Below are 12,889 nucleotides of genomic sequence, written 5' to 3' on the forward strand. Positions count from 1 at the left end.
TGTAGCTGTGCATGGAAGATACCCGTGCCCGCAGTGTCTCCCTGGTGCCCACGTGACTTACGGCAGCTCTGCTGACATGGTGCTGTTATCCTTCTACACACACGTTTTTCCTGCTGGTTTATTTCAAACGTTTTCAGATACCAACGGCAATCTGCTTCTGAGCGGTGAGGACAGAGTGCAGACCCACAGCCTTGCATTTATTCTTGCATGACGGCATGTTACAAGGGATTTCTGCGCCTTCACGCTTTCCTGGATCAACCAGAGCAAGCAGTTGCCTTTCCTGACCATCTCCTTGCTGTCAGAGTCGGAAAGTATTGCAGATGTATAGGCTGCAAGTTCAGTGTGGCATGTATGGGGAATAACATTTACCTCTGATTTAACTGAGCTTTACGTGCAATTTGTGTAAACCTGAAGTAAAGATGGTAGCAGTGTTCATCTGCGTGGCAGGTGAGGAAATAGAAGCAGGCGCCGAATGCCCTCAGGGAGTTGCGGAAGTGGCATTCTCTGTGCCTTTGGCCTTCCCTCCCTTTCATTTCGCAGCACTCTGGGGCACTTCTACTTGCGCACCTTTCCAAAGACGCGGGGGCTCAGGCGCAGGGTTATGCTATTTATAGGTATGCAATAGTGTCATTTGGGGGTTTATACAGTAAATGGCTGGGACTAAGTTACTGTTAAGCAAAGCGTGGGTATGCTCAGTGGTGCTGGCAGAGGCGCTGGGTGGGCTGCGGGGGCTGCGCAGCCGGCAGTCCCGGGAGGAAGAGCTGGCCCTCGTGGCTCCCTGGGACCGCCCAGTCCTCGTTTTTGCTGACTTCTTTACTATTTCCCCTTGGCGCTTTATGGTTTTTGCATTAGCACCTCTCTCTTGACTCCTCGGGTTACTGAAAAAACAACTTCACTTCAGTCTCGGGTTGTACTTACTGTGCACGGCTTGAGCTCAGCTGTTTTCTCACTCACCTCAGTAACTGTTTGTCGGGAATGCAACCAAAGGTCACGGGTCTGTGCTTTATAAAGCCGGGTCCCTGGCGACAGACGCCTAAACCTCACAAAACGGGACCTCGACTTAGAGCTGCGCGCTCGTTGTGATTTCCGAGCACAGGTCCCGTGGCCGCCGGTCGGGGCAGCCGCGGGGCTCCGAGTGCGGGCAGGTCGCCTGCGCCCGGCGGCACAGGGCAGCTCGCGGCTTGCCCGGGGAGGGAGAGACCTGCCTCACGCTTCGGCTGCGGTCCCTCCGTTCTCCTTCCCAGGACTGCATTATGCCTTTATGCAAACTAACATACGCTGCATTACTTCTGTAATTTTTATTGTACATTTTGCTCCGTGAAGAAGGATGAGTAAGTAATCTTAATAGTCCCAAAGAACGGCTGCACCGAATATGAAAATAAGCTAGAAAGATTTAAGGAACAAGGGAAGGCTAATGGCTTTATATTTTGCTTTACTGAAATTACACAAGTGGTGAATTCTGAAAGACAGTTATACACTCTGATTATCTGAAAGGACAATTGCAGAGATGTCGCTCTGTAGAAGCGAAGGATGGTATCAATGATAGAATACAGCACTTCAATTTGTGAAATTTTTCCCATTTACAAATAGATATTTCAGACATCCATTTAAGAATGCGTTAGTAGCCTGTAGCTCAACTCACTTCAGTAATTTTGAATATTTCATGTGTTCTACTGTAAATAACAGCTAAAAACTTATTCATTATCACCTTGATAGTATAAGCTGTGAAAATAGTGATGCAAATGGGATATTTCTGACTTTATTCAAATAAAACATAATGCTTTTTCTTAAAACGACTTGGAGAAAAAAACGGATATTTCAAATATTTGAAATAAAACCAAAGTATTGCAACAGTATTCACTGCAGCATTTATCACATAGCATCTTCCGTGTTTACAGTAACAGAGATTGAAACAAAGCAAAGCGTACCAGTCAAGAATTCCTTTATTTCAGTACATGGAATAACTTCTCATATTTAGAGTAAAACTTTTATCTGGCAGTTGAAAAGGCAAATTCAGGATACATGTTTTGACCCTGGAAGCTTTCTTGGATTCTTCTCAGTGGTACGGCTTCTGGACATGGACCTGTTGAGTCCAGAGGAGGGCCACGAAGACGATGAGAGGGCTGGAGCACCTCTCCTATGAGGACAGGCTGAGAGAGTTGGGGTTGTTCAGCCTGGAGAAGAGAAGGCTCCGGGGACACCTTATAGCCCTTCCAGTACCTAAAGGGGGTCCACAGGAGAGATGGGGGGGGGACTCTATCAGGGAGTGTAGTGATAAGACGAGGGGTAACGGTTTTAAACTGAAAGAGGGGAGAGATTTAGATCAGATATTAGGAAGAAATTCTTTACTCTGACGGCGGTGACCCCTGGCCCAGGATGCCCAGAGAAGCTGTAGATGCCCCATCCCTGGAGGTGTTCAGGGCCAGGCTGGATGGGGCTTGGAGCAACCTGGGCCGGTGGGAGGTGTCCCTGCCCATGGCAGGGGGGTTGGAACTCGATGATCTTCAAGGTCCCTGCCAACGCAAACCTTTCTATGATTCTACGAAAGTTTTCTTGATCCAGGGAAGTTTGTCCTGGATCACTGGGGTCTGCTAAAGAGTGTAATGCTGATAAATATGTCGTCATACTTAAACACTAGATTTTTACATTGTACAAAGCAAATTCAGCATGAACTGCACCACTGCTTGTAAATTTTGGCCTACAGCTTTATTTTACACAGCCCAGCAGGTTTTCTTTGTATTCTCTTGCCTCTTCCTTAACCATTTCACCTAAAGGTGGACTAATTATAATTGCCATGAGAATGTACTTTAGATAGGTGACCTCAGATGGCAAACACACTGTACATTTGAAATTAAGGATGGGTAATCTAGGTGGTTAAAGGATGTTTGCTAAAGGCCAAAAAGATAAATGTTGCAAGCAAATACTGATACAGAGAGCAGAAAAGAGAATGCTTTCACTGCACTCTCAGTAAATCTTAAGTTTCCTGAGAGCCCATTTTGGTTTTGTATATTCTTTCTCTTCTCCAGAAAGAGCAAGATGCTTTTTTTGACAGCTGTATAAAATATATTAGTTTTATCTTTCCATTTTAACTATCATCAGTTCCCATTCTAGCTAATCAAACACTTGATATCGAACATTATAGATTTGCTGCCATAACAAACTAAATGCTTTTATAACAGAGGTGTGCTGTCATAAAAAATGTAGTGAGATAGTGACAAGCCAAAGAGCTGCTTTTCTACTCACTTTAAAAGGCCCTTCACTTTTAATTTTTATGTTTTTTTTAAATTTTTTGTGTTTACTCTGCTTAGGGAGATATTGCAGAAAACCTGCTTCTTTACTATGTCAGGGTGCAGCGAGGGCTGGCTGCTCCCTAGGGGCCAGGAGCAACGGGTAGTCCCTATGACTTTTGAGGGCTACTGTGAATGATATCAAAACTGGTGGAGATGTAGTCTAGAAAACTTCCGATCAAAAAATATGGGGCTTTTTTCTACAAGAAATCGATGAGGTCTGTGCATCTTTGTCTTTATTCAAGAAGTACCTCAGCCTCTTCAGGTTCTAAGCTTATACTGTGGACTTGCTCTCTGCCAGAATTTGTGTACCTCTGTTTTTAACCATAGCAAAATGAGTTCATGTTCCACAACTACGTATATGGATATAAAATCTAAGGTTATTCTATGTCTGTATTACACATGAACTGCTTGATAGTCATCCCAGTCAAATATCCTATAAACACCTGCAGGAAAAAAAATCCGTGGAGCCAAGATTTATCTTATAGGGTGATATGCAACTGAAATGATATACAACTACTTGGCTAGAGTATGTAAGAATACTCCTTGAGCATGTCTGACTGAAAGTATGTGTCAACTGTTTTTCTTCCAACTTCAGTACACACTCAACCCAAAGAACCAAAACTAGATACAAGTCCTCTTTTCTGGGAAACACTGATAGGAGTAGCTCCATGTATTGGTTAGAAATGATGAAGGCACATTTTCAAGCCTCTTCAAGTGAATACCTGTGATGGCTTGTGAAGTTAAAGCATGTGTATTGCTTACTCATGAAGAAAGACGAAATCTGAAATTTATCTGAGCTGCAACTGAGATCTATAAATTAACAGAATGAAATTAGAGCTAGAGTGCTATGTACTTTGATGAAAGTATAATTTCTGCTCTATTTCAATATTAACCCAATGAAAATACTAGGTAAGCGATAGTGTTGAGAAGAAATATTCGCAACTGTAATAACACCCGATCAATATTTCTGCTAAAAAGGATCCTTGCTGTTGGGCCAGCGGTCAGAAGTTAAGTCAAATATTACCTAAATATTTCTGTATTATTGTTTATGATTATGTTCTTTTAACTAAAATAGCTTTGCCTATCAGAAATCAAACATTCAAGATAATATCATCAAAGATGATAACCTGGAAAGCGCAGAACACATAAAAAAAAAAAAAAATCAGGACTGAGACTTTCCTATTTCTCCACCTTAGCAACAGCACAGCCATAGTGCAACTTTCATGTGCAATTTTTATTTAATCACATGTCAAATTGAAGACACATGAATTAAACTTTAAAACGCAGGCTTTCAGCTATCTTTTTGACATCTCATTAGCATACAATAACTGCCTTTCAAAAGCTAAATAAAATGTTTGACATGCTTTAAATGTTATTTTCAGTTTTACTTGGTTTTTTTATTTCAGTTCTTTGTTGTTATTTCAAGAAGCTTAGAAAATACAATTTAATCGTTAAGTATTGCTGCGAAATGTCATTTGAGATATACTCTTTGGTACAACGTGGATTAGAGTCTGAAAATAAATACCCATTGAGGTTGTTAATCAGAAATTTGTGAAGTTCCAGGTTTATAACATTTTTGTTCAGTGATGATTTGGCTAATGAGTTTGTTTCACGACCTCTGTGCTGCAAGAGGAAGATGGGAGTATCGGCTTAGCTTCTAGTTCCTTCAGTGAAAAATGACATAAGCAAAAATTTGCTTCTTAAAGCAGGTGGTGGTAAAAAAAGTTCTGTTGTTTACCCACATGAAAAAGGGGTTCACAGAGTTATTCTTTTGCAATAGCCAATAGTTGAAATCACAGAATCACAGAATTATCAGAGTTGGAAGGGACCTCTAGAGATCATCTAGTCCAACTCCCCTGCTAAAGCAGGATTGCCCAGAGCACATTACTCAGGACTGCATCCAGGTGGGTCTTGAAAATCTCCAGGGAAGGGGACTCCACAACCTCCCCGGGCAGCCTGTTCCAGTGCTCTGTCACCCTCACCGTAAAGAACTGTTTCCGTGTGTTTGAACGGAACTTCCTGTGTTCTAACTTGTGCCCATTGCCCCTCGTCCTGTCACTTGGAACCAATGAAAAGAGCCTGGCTCCATCCTCCTTCAACCCACCCCTCAGATACTTGTATGCCATAATAAGGTCTCCCCTCAGCCTTCTCTTCTCCAGGCTAAAGAGTCCCAGCTCTCTCAGCCTTTCCTCATAAGGGAGGTGCTCCAAGCCCTTAATCATCTTAGTTGCCCTTCGCTGGACTCGCTCCAGCAGTTCCCTGTCCCTCTTGAACTGGGGAGCCCAAAACTGGACACAGTATTCCAGTTGTGGCCTCACCAGTGCCGAGTAGAGGGGGAGAATGACCTCCCTCGACCTACTGGCCACACTCTTCCCTATGCAGCCCAGGATTCCATTGGCCTTTTTGGCGACAAGGGCACAAATATATCCCATTTTCACGTATCAATTAGGAGCAGTTTTACATGCCTGCAAGGAATGCAAGTATGATTTTAATACGGCACCCTGAGTAAGTGAGTGTGGTAGAGCTACAAGATAGTCTTGCAACATTAGTTCTCATCGCTTAAGCCAACTCTTTATGTGAGTGAATGCGACTACAAGGCCTGACAATTTTAAGTAATTTCCATGTGAGCAGGTAAAGGGGCACCGTCTGTTCCACTGTTTTGCTGTGGATGTAGTAATTCTTTCATTGAAAAACTACAAATCTGTCTTGGATAATCATCCATATTGAATTTCCATTTGTCTGGGCAGTCAACCAAGCTTTTACTTGCCTTTTCGAAATTGATAGATAGTGCTTCCTGCATCTAAATAAATTAATAGAGTGGGAGGAGTTATTTAAATCAATAAGTAAAAGCCTAAAACTATTTGCATATCGCATACTACTATGGAACAGTTAGATCGTTAATCACCATGAGGAAAGGTAAAAGTATTTATTAAAGCTTTCTCTTCTTTAGAAGGAAGCCAGATACTCTATTTTCCATTAGTAATTAGTGAGGATGTAAGATAACAGTTATTAACATTAGTGATATTAAATCAGGAGGACTAGATAAATTTATAACAAGAATATCAAAAGGATTGTATTGGATTTCTGAAGTTTTAAATATCTGAAAATGTAATGTTTTATCAATAATTAAAAGCATAAATATGGTAATCTCGGAGAACAGTACATCTCTTTGATTTGACAAACGTAGAAAATGAGAAGCTGAAAGGGATGCAATCAATAAAGATAGGACTGTAACTGATACAATTGAATTTGTTCAAGAAAAAGAAGGGCTTGTTCAACAAGCTTGACCTGTACGAGATGGCAATTAAGACTAATAGCATTGGGAATAGTTGGGAGCGTTACTTTTTCATGTGAGATGGGGAAAATACTGATATTAATGTCCACTAAGCTTGGACTGATCAAATCAGCTATATTGTCACTTTGACACACACTACTTCTCCCCTTCCCCCCACAGTAGGCAGGCCCTTCATTTTGCTCTTTTCAAAAAAAACAAAACCCAGTCCTCTGCACGGTCACTGCAGGCCGTATTGAAAAAATTAAAACAAAACAAAAAAAAGTAAATCACAATTACAATAACGATTCATTATTAGTGAAGTGTTTCTAGTTGTGTGTAGTAATCGTGACCGAGAGTGTTCAGCAGCTTTACAGGTACTCCAAAAGAAAATACACATCATTGTTGGTAAAAATTTAGAAGTTACTCCAATTTGAGTGAAAAATTATAATGAGCTATATTATGTATTTCTAATGAACTATATTATGTATTTCATCCATTACAAAGTAATCAAGATCTTATTAAGATAGTAAGATCTTAGATTTAATGCTCTAAGCTGCAAGTTGTGGGCCGGTCACAAGTGGTGTTCCCCAGGGCTCAGTACTGGGGCCAGTTCTGTTTAATATCCTTATCAATGACCTGGACAAGGGGATGGAGTGCACCCTCAGTAAGTTTGTAGACAACACCAAGTTCAGCGGGAGCATTGCATTGACCTACTTGAGAGTAGGAAGGCTCTACAGAGGGATCTGGCCAGGCCGGATCAATGGGCCAAGGCCAATGGTATGACATTCACCAAGGCCATGTGCCGGGTCCTGCACTTGGGTCACAGCAACCCCATGCAGTGCTACAGGCTTGGGGAGGAGTGGCTGGAAAGCTGCCCGGCAAAAAAGGAACTGGCAGTGTTGGTCAACAGCTGGCTAAACATGAGCCAACAGTGTGCCCAGGTGGCCAAGAAGGCCAACAGCATCCTGACCTGTATCAGGAATAGTGTTGCTGGCAGGACTAGGGCAGTGATAGTTCTGTCCTCAGCACTGGTAAGGCCCCACCTTGAGAACTGTGTTCAGTTTTGGGCCCCTCATGACAAGACAGACATTGAGGTGCTGGAGCATGTCCAGAGAAGGGCGACGAAGCTGGTGGGAGGTCTGGAGCACAAGTCTTCTGAGGTGGCTGAGGGAACTGGGGGTGTTCAGTCTGGAGAAAAGGAGGCTGAGGGGAGACCTTCTCGCTCTCTACAGTGACCGGAAAGGAGGTTGTAGCGAGGTGGGGGTTGGTCTCTTTGCCCAAGTAACAAACGGTAGGACAAGAGGAAATGGCATCAAGTTGTACCAGTGGAGGTTTCGGATGGATATTAGGAAAAATTTCTTCACTGAAAGGGTTATCAAGCATCGGAACAGGCTGCCCAGGGACATGATTGAGTTGCTGTCCCTGGAGGTATTTAAAAGACGGGTAGCCGTGGTGCTGAGGGACATGGTTTAGTGCTGGTTTTGGCAGTGCTAGGATAACGGTTGGACTCAACGATCTTAAAGGTCTTTTCCAACCTAAATGATTCTATGATTCTAAGTATGAGAAATACAGGCTTATAAAACAATAGATAGAAACTCTTTGGGCCATAATAGCTATGCTGTACACTACTAAGTTTAGGGAAAGAAAAAAATAAGTACTGGCTTTTCATTCTTGAGTTTCACCACGAAGGCCTGTTTCCCATTAGGTTTGTGGTTGGATCCCATTAAGCTGTTTGTTTTCATGTTATTCTGAGAATTTTACATTGACAGTAGATGCGTCCTGTGTGTCTCTATGGGAACATATGGAACAAAAGATTGTAGTTTTGGAATAAAAGGTGATAGCTGAGTATAAAAATATTTGAGCTGGGAATTATAGTTTGATTAGGGATTTTCTTCAACAACTGAGAAGTACTGGTCATAACTGAAGATAGGTATTGTCTGGTTATTTAAGGCATGCCTTTCATACTTTCCTACCATTTGAGAGACGTAAGCAGCTGAGAAAATGAATATTAATAGGAAAAGTAGATTTTAAAGTTAAAAAATATTTCTGGCTGCTAATAGTGGAGAACAACATTGAAGCAGTCCGATTCTTTCACTTTCATGCTATCTTACAGCATCTCCTAAATAAGGTCTGATTTAAATCAGAATTATAATCTAAATAATATAATTAATTCAACAGGAATATTTTTTCTTTATGATCTCCTTTTAAAAGGATATTAATTTTCTTCAATGAATGAAGATAATAAGGTTAATAGTTTAATGTTCCTCAGTTGATATCTGCTGCTTTTTCTATTACCTTTTTTTTCAGTTTTTGATTATAAATTGGCTAACCCCTGGTGTATAATTCCAGAAATCATCCCTTCAATGTATCCAAAGCTATTTACTTAGACTCATCTTTTATTATTCCCACTGCCACAGTCTAATTATTGTAGTGAAAGATTGAACACAGAATAGTTTGGGGCTTTGATCAGTCTTCATATAAATTTCAATAATGAGAGTAAAAGGTTTGCGGTTTTCTGAGATAATTTGATCCCTCCAGACACACACTGCTATTACAAAATGCAGTTCTTTTTTGGATGCCATATGAGACCTCTGACAGAATTTGTGTCTGGGTTCGTGACATCTCTGGAAGCAAAATTCTTTCTTCATACCAATAAAGAGTAATTTAGTATTGTTAAATATGTCAGAGAAACTATATACTACTGTATGTCTTTCCTTAAATTTTCGCTTCATTTTCCCCTATCAGTCTAATTGTCTGTATTAAAAGTTCCTACATCAGCGTTTTCAGAATCCACTAAGAATACATAATGGGTTTGCTTGCATTTCTCTCTTTCTGAAAAAAACATACTGTCAGTCAAATAAATAAAACAAACCATAATCCTTGTTATTCTATTACTATCGGTGCTAACTCCCTTTGGAGATAAATAGAAAAGCAGCTGGAGTCTGAGGATATTATGTAATCTTATAAATTGAAATTTAAATGCCTCAAGGAGGAAATTTCCAAAATAATTGTGACAGAAGATAAGTCTCAGCTTTTGGCAAAATTTTATTAGAATTACTTGTTCCAGATCATTGTCTGATGCCTGCATGAATTAAGAAAATGGCAGCGCTGCCATGTAGAGAAATAGCTGTGGTTTTTTTTTCATCTTGATACATTCTTCCGAAAGTGCTGTCATCAGTGTTATCAGGTGTGACATGCACAGGGACACTGTCAAATTAAAAATCATGAGCCTTTAGCTGATGCCAGTTTATTTTAAATTGTATGGGTTTTATTTTTCCTACTAATAACATCTCAATTTATGTAACTGAATATTTACCATTTTTTGCTGAAGGTGAGTGTTAGTTAGGGAGATTTTTAATTTTGTTTGGGGTATGGCTTTTACTTTTTCTCACTGGGATAGCAGTTAAAAAACAAGACGGTGACTTTCTGGTCTCCATTACTAAAGGTCTCCTTTACTCTGCTAAAGAACTTTTGCTGCATTTTGATGACAAACCATGACCAGAAATATAAATTTGTTTAAACTTAGTGAATCCCAGTTGCACATACTAGTAACCATTGCATTCCCAGCCATTTGCAAAAGCTAATACTGGTATCTAATGCTAAAACTTGGGCTATATAAGGCTATAAGAATACTTTGTTCTTAAGCTCCAGTGGTAGCTTGGAGATGAGAAGATAGAACCTAGCGTGAGTACCAAACAGCACGTGCAGAAGGTGAGACAGCACGACGGCAATAGACCTCACAAAATACACAGAGTTTTTACAGACAGTTCATGCCATGAAGGTTGATTTTTCCATAGCTACTGTGAATAGCAGACTCACTTAAGACAAAAGAAATAGCAGAGGCCATTTCCACGTGCCATTGCTCTATGGCTATGCAAGCTCGGTGCAGTTTTGTATGCAGGGAGTAAGTCAGAAATATTGCCGGAATATTTTCACTGGATCAACTCCGTGAGCCCACTGGTATGAATAGGGCTGGGAGAGGCAATTAACAGTTAAGAAGTCAAATAGGATCGGTCGTATTAGTAATTTCTGTGGATCCATCTGTTTTTCTGGACTGTGCAGAGACACCCCCTGTATCTCTACCCGTGTGTGCGCTAGGAAAAGGATGAGACAGCCAGTGGGAGGAGCGGGACGGCTGTCCCAGCCAGCCTTCCGGGAGCCCGGGGAGCAGCTGCGGGCAGCTCGCTTTAAACAAGATTCTTCTGGTGACGCCAAAAATGCAGGGGGGGCGAGGAGTGTTAGCTGTGAACCTTTCACCGTCTGAAATTTTTTCCAGTGGGCTGTAAGGCATCTCCTGCAGTCACAGGAGGGATGTCTTCTCCCCTTTCCATCCCGTGTGATGGTGAGTGAGTGTTCATGTTTTCAGAGCTCCTCGACTGATTTCTTGGCTTGATCTGTTACAATTTTACTTCAAGATCTGCCTAATGAAGGAGAATCTAAACACTGCAAATTTGGTAAACAGGAAAGGACTGGAAGGCAGAGAGTACTTGATGATAAACAGGCGAAATCATCTGGAAAAACAGAATGGCAGGAAGAATAAATGCAAAGTGCTGCACTTAGGCTCCAGCAATCAATGGCACCAACCAGAAAGGGGACAACTAGCAAAAGATCATTAGAAAAGGAGCTGGGCATTTTGGTGGTTGGCAAGGAAAATGTGTTTTGCTGCCATGAAAAAGGCAAAGCAGTAGCGGAGCCTGCAGGAGATGTGAAATGATCCTTCTGCTCTACTCCACGCTTTAAAGATCTGAGCTGAAGCTGCATAACGAGCTTTGAACAGTGCACAGAGAAGCATGTGTGAGCACGTGTGCAGGGGGGAGCAGTAAGAGATATCAGAAGGCACACGGCAGATTGAAATAATAAGGTCTGTTTATTCTGAAGTAGACTAAAGTGTCAAATGCCAGAAAGATGAGTGGGAATAACCAGACCATGATGGATGGGACTGAAGAAGTGATTTATTTTGTAACAAGAAAGAGGCATTAGAAGAAAACCTCTCCATTAGTAATGGTGAAGCACTAGAGCAGATTTTCTGGGAAAGCCATGAATTTCTTACTGGTAGCTTTTAAGAAGAGTTTTCACTCAACATCTGTCAGGAATTGCATAGGTAAAGTTGATCTTGCCATTTTCTTGGCTGTACCACACTGTACAGCAGCTGTCTGTGGGCATATGTAATAATGTCACAGTGATAAAAAGAGGTTTTGAAAAATAGAGGAAGTTAACTTTTGAGCAAAATCTTAATATAACCGATGGTGTTCAACACCATCGCCTCTAGGAACCAAATATCTAGGGTCCTCTGACATCTGCTGTATTATAAACAAGGTATATACTGTTTTTTGCATAATTGCGTCAAAAATGTGATCTCCAGCATTACTAGTCCCAGCAATTCTGGAGCTGGAAAGTTTTGCATTGCCTTTCAAATGGAGTTTTGAGTAACATCGGGCTAAGAATATTTTACATTGTTATTTTGGGGTTTTTTTGAATCTTTGTGTTTCATGTTTCCAAAACGCATGCAAATAAGCAGGAGAGCGGCTTATTTCTTTGTTCATATTTTCTTTTAATACTGGGACAGATCTACATTTCAGTTATTCAACTCCTAAATCATACAGAGGCACTTAGGTAATGAAAGTATTGTCCTGTGCCTGATGCGTCAGGTTCTTCACTTCACCTGGCACTTCCTCCAGTAGCTGTGCTGTGACACTTGTCTTCCTCAGCTCGCTGTTCCCCACCTTCCAGCCTGTTACAGCTAAGATACAGGTCTGCGGCATAGCGGGAAGCAAAGGGGTCATAGTGAAATGTCTGAAGGAGAGTAGTGGAATCTGCTTTTAATTCATTAGTTTCGTGGATGCGCAAAATCTATTAAAATTGTTTTCAATACTTAAGGCTTATTGTTGCTTGTTCTTTCTCTGCCTTAGAAGAATCCGAGAATGTTAGAAGCGTGTCACATTTCTTAGGCCCAAAAGTGTGGAACAGCTTTTAATGGGAAAGAAAATGTTTTTTGAAAACTAGAAAACTGAGCAGTGAAATAAATTGAGCCTCAAAAAGTGATTGAAATCTCCAAGTCAATATACAAAAGGCATCCAAAGACGTGTGAAGTCTGACAGAATCTCTTTAGTTTGAGGTGTCTTTCATTTTGCATCAGGGCTTACATTTTTAAAAAATAGAAGAAAGCAGTGCTGTCAGGTGAAGCAGGTTTGAAAGCAGGCTGTGCCTGTTCATGAAAGCCTGAAATTGTGCACAACTCTAGATAATGCGTCTTCAGCAGATAACTGAAATAATACATTTCCTAAATTGGTTGCATTAAGCAATTACTGATACTGTAGTGGAAACC

General features: G+C 41.0%; 1 protein-coding gene across 1 annotated transcript in view; it reads left to right on the top strand.

Moving 5' to 3' along the window:
• The window catches only part of PCDH11X (protocadherin 11 X-linked), a gene marked incomplete at both ends in the record, with an annotated part of 464,576 nt that overhangs the window by 316,846 nt on the left and 134,841 nt on the right, over nt 1-12,889 (top strand). The gene's annotated exons all lie outside the window — the stretch shown is intronic.

Source organism: Vanellus vanellus (assembly GCF_965231255.1).
Source record: "Vanellus vanellus genome assembly, chromosome: 10".
Lineage (NCBI taxonomy): Eukaryota > Metazoa > Chordata > Aves > Charadriiformes > Charadriidae > Vanellus > Vanellus vanellus.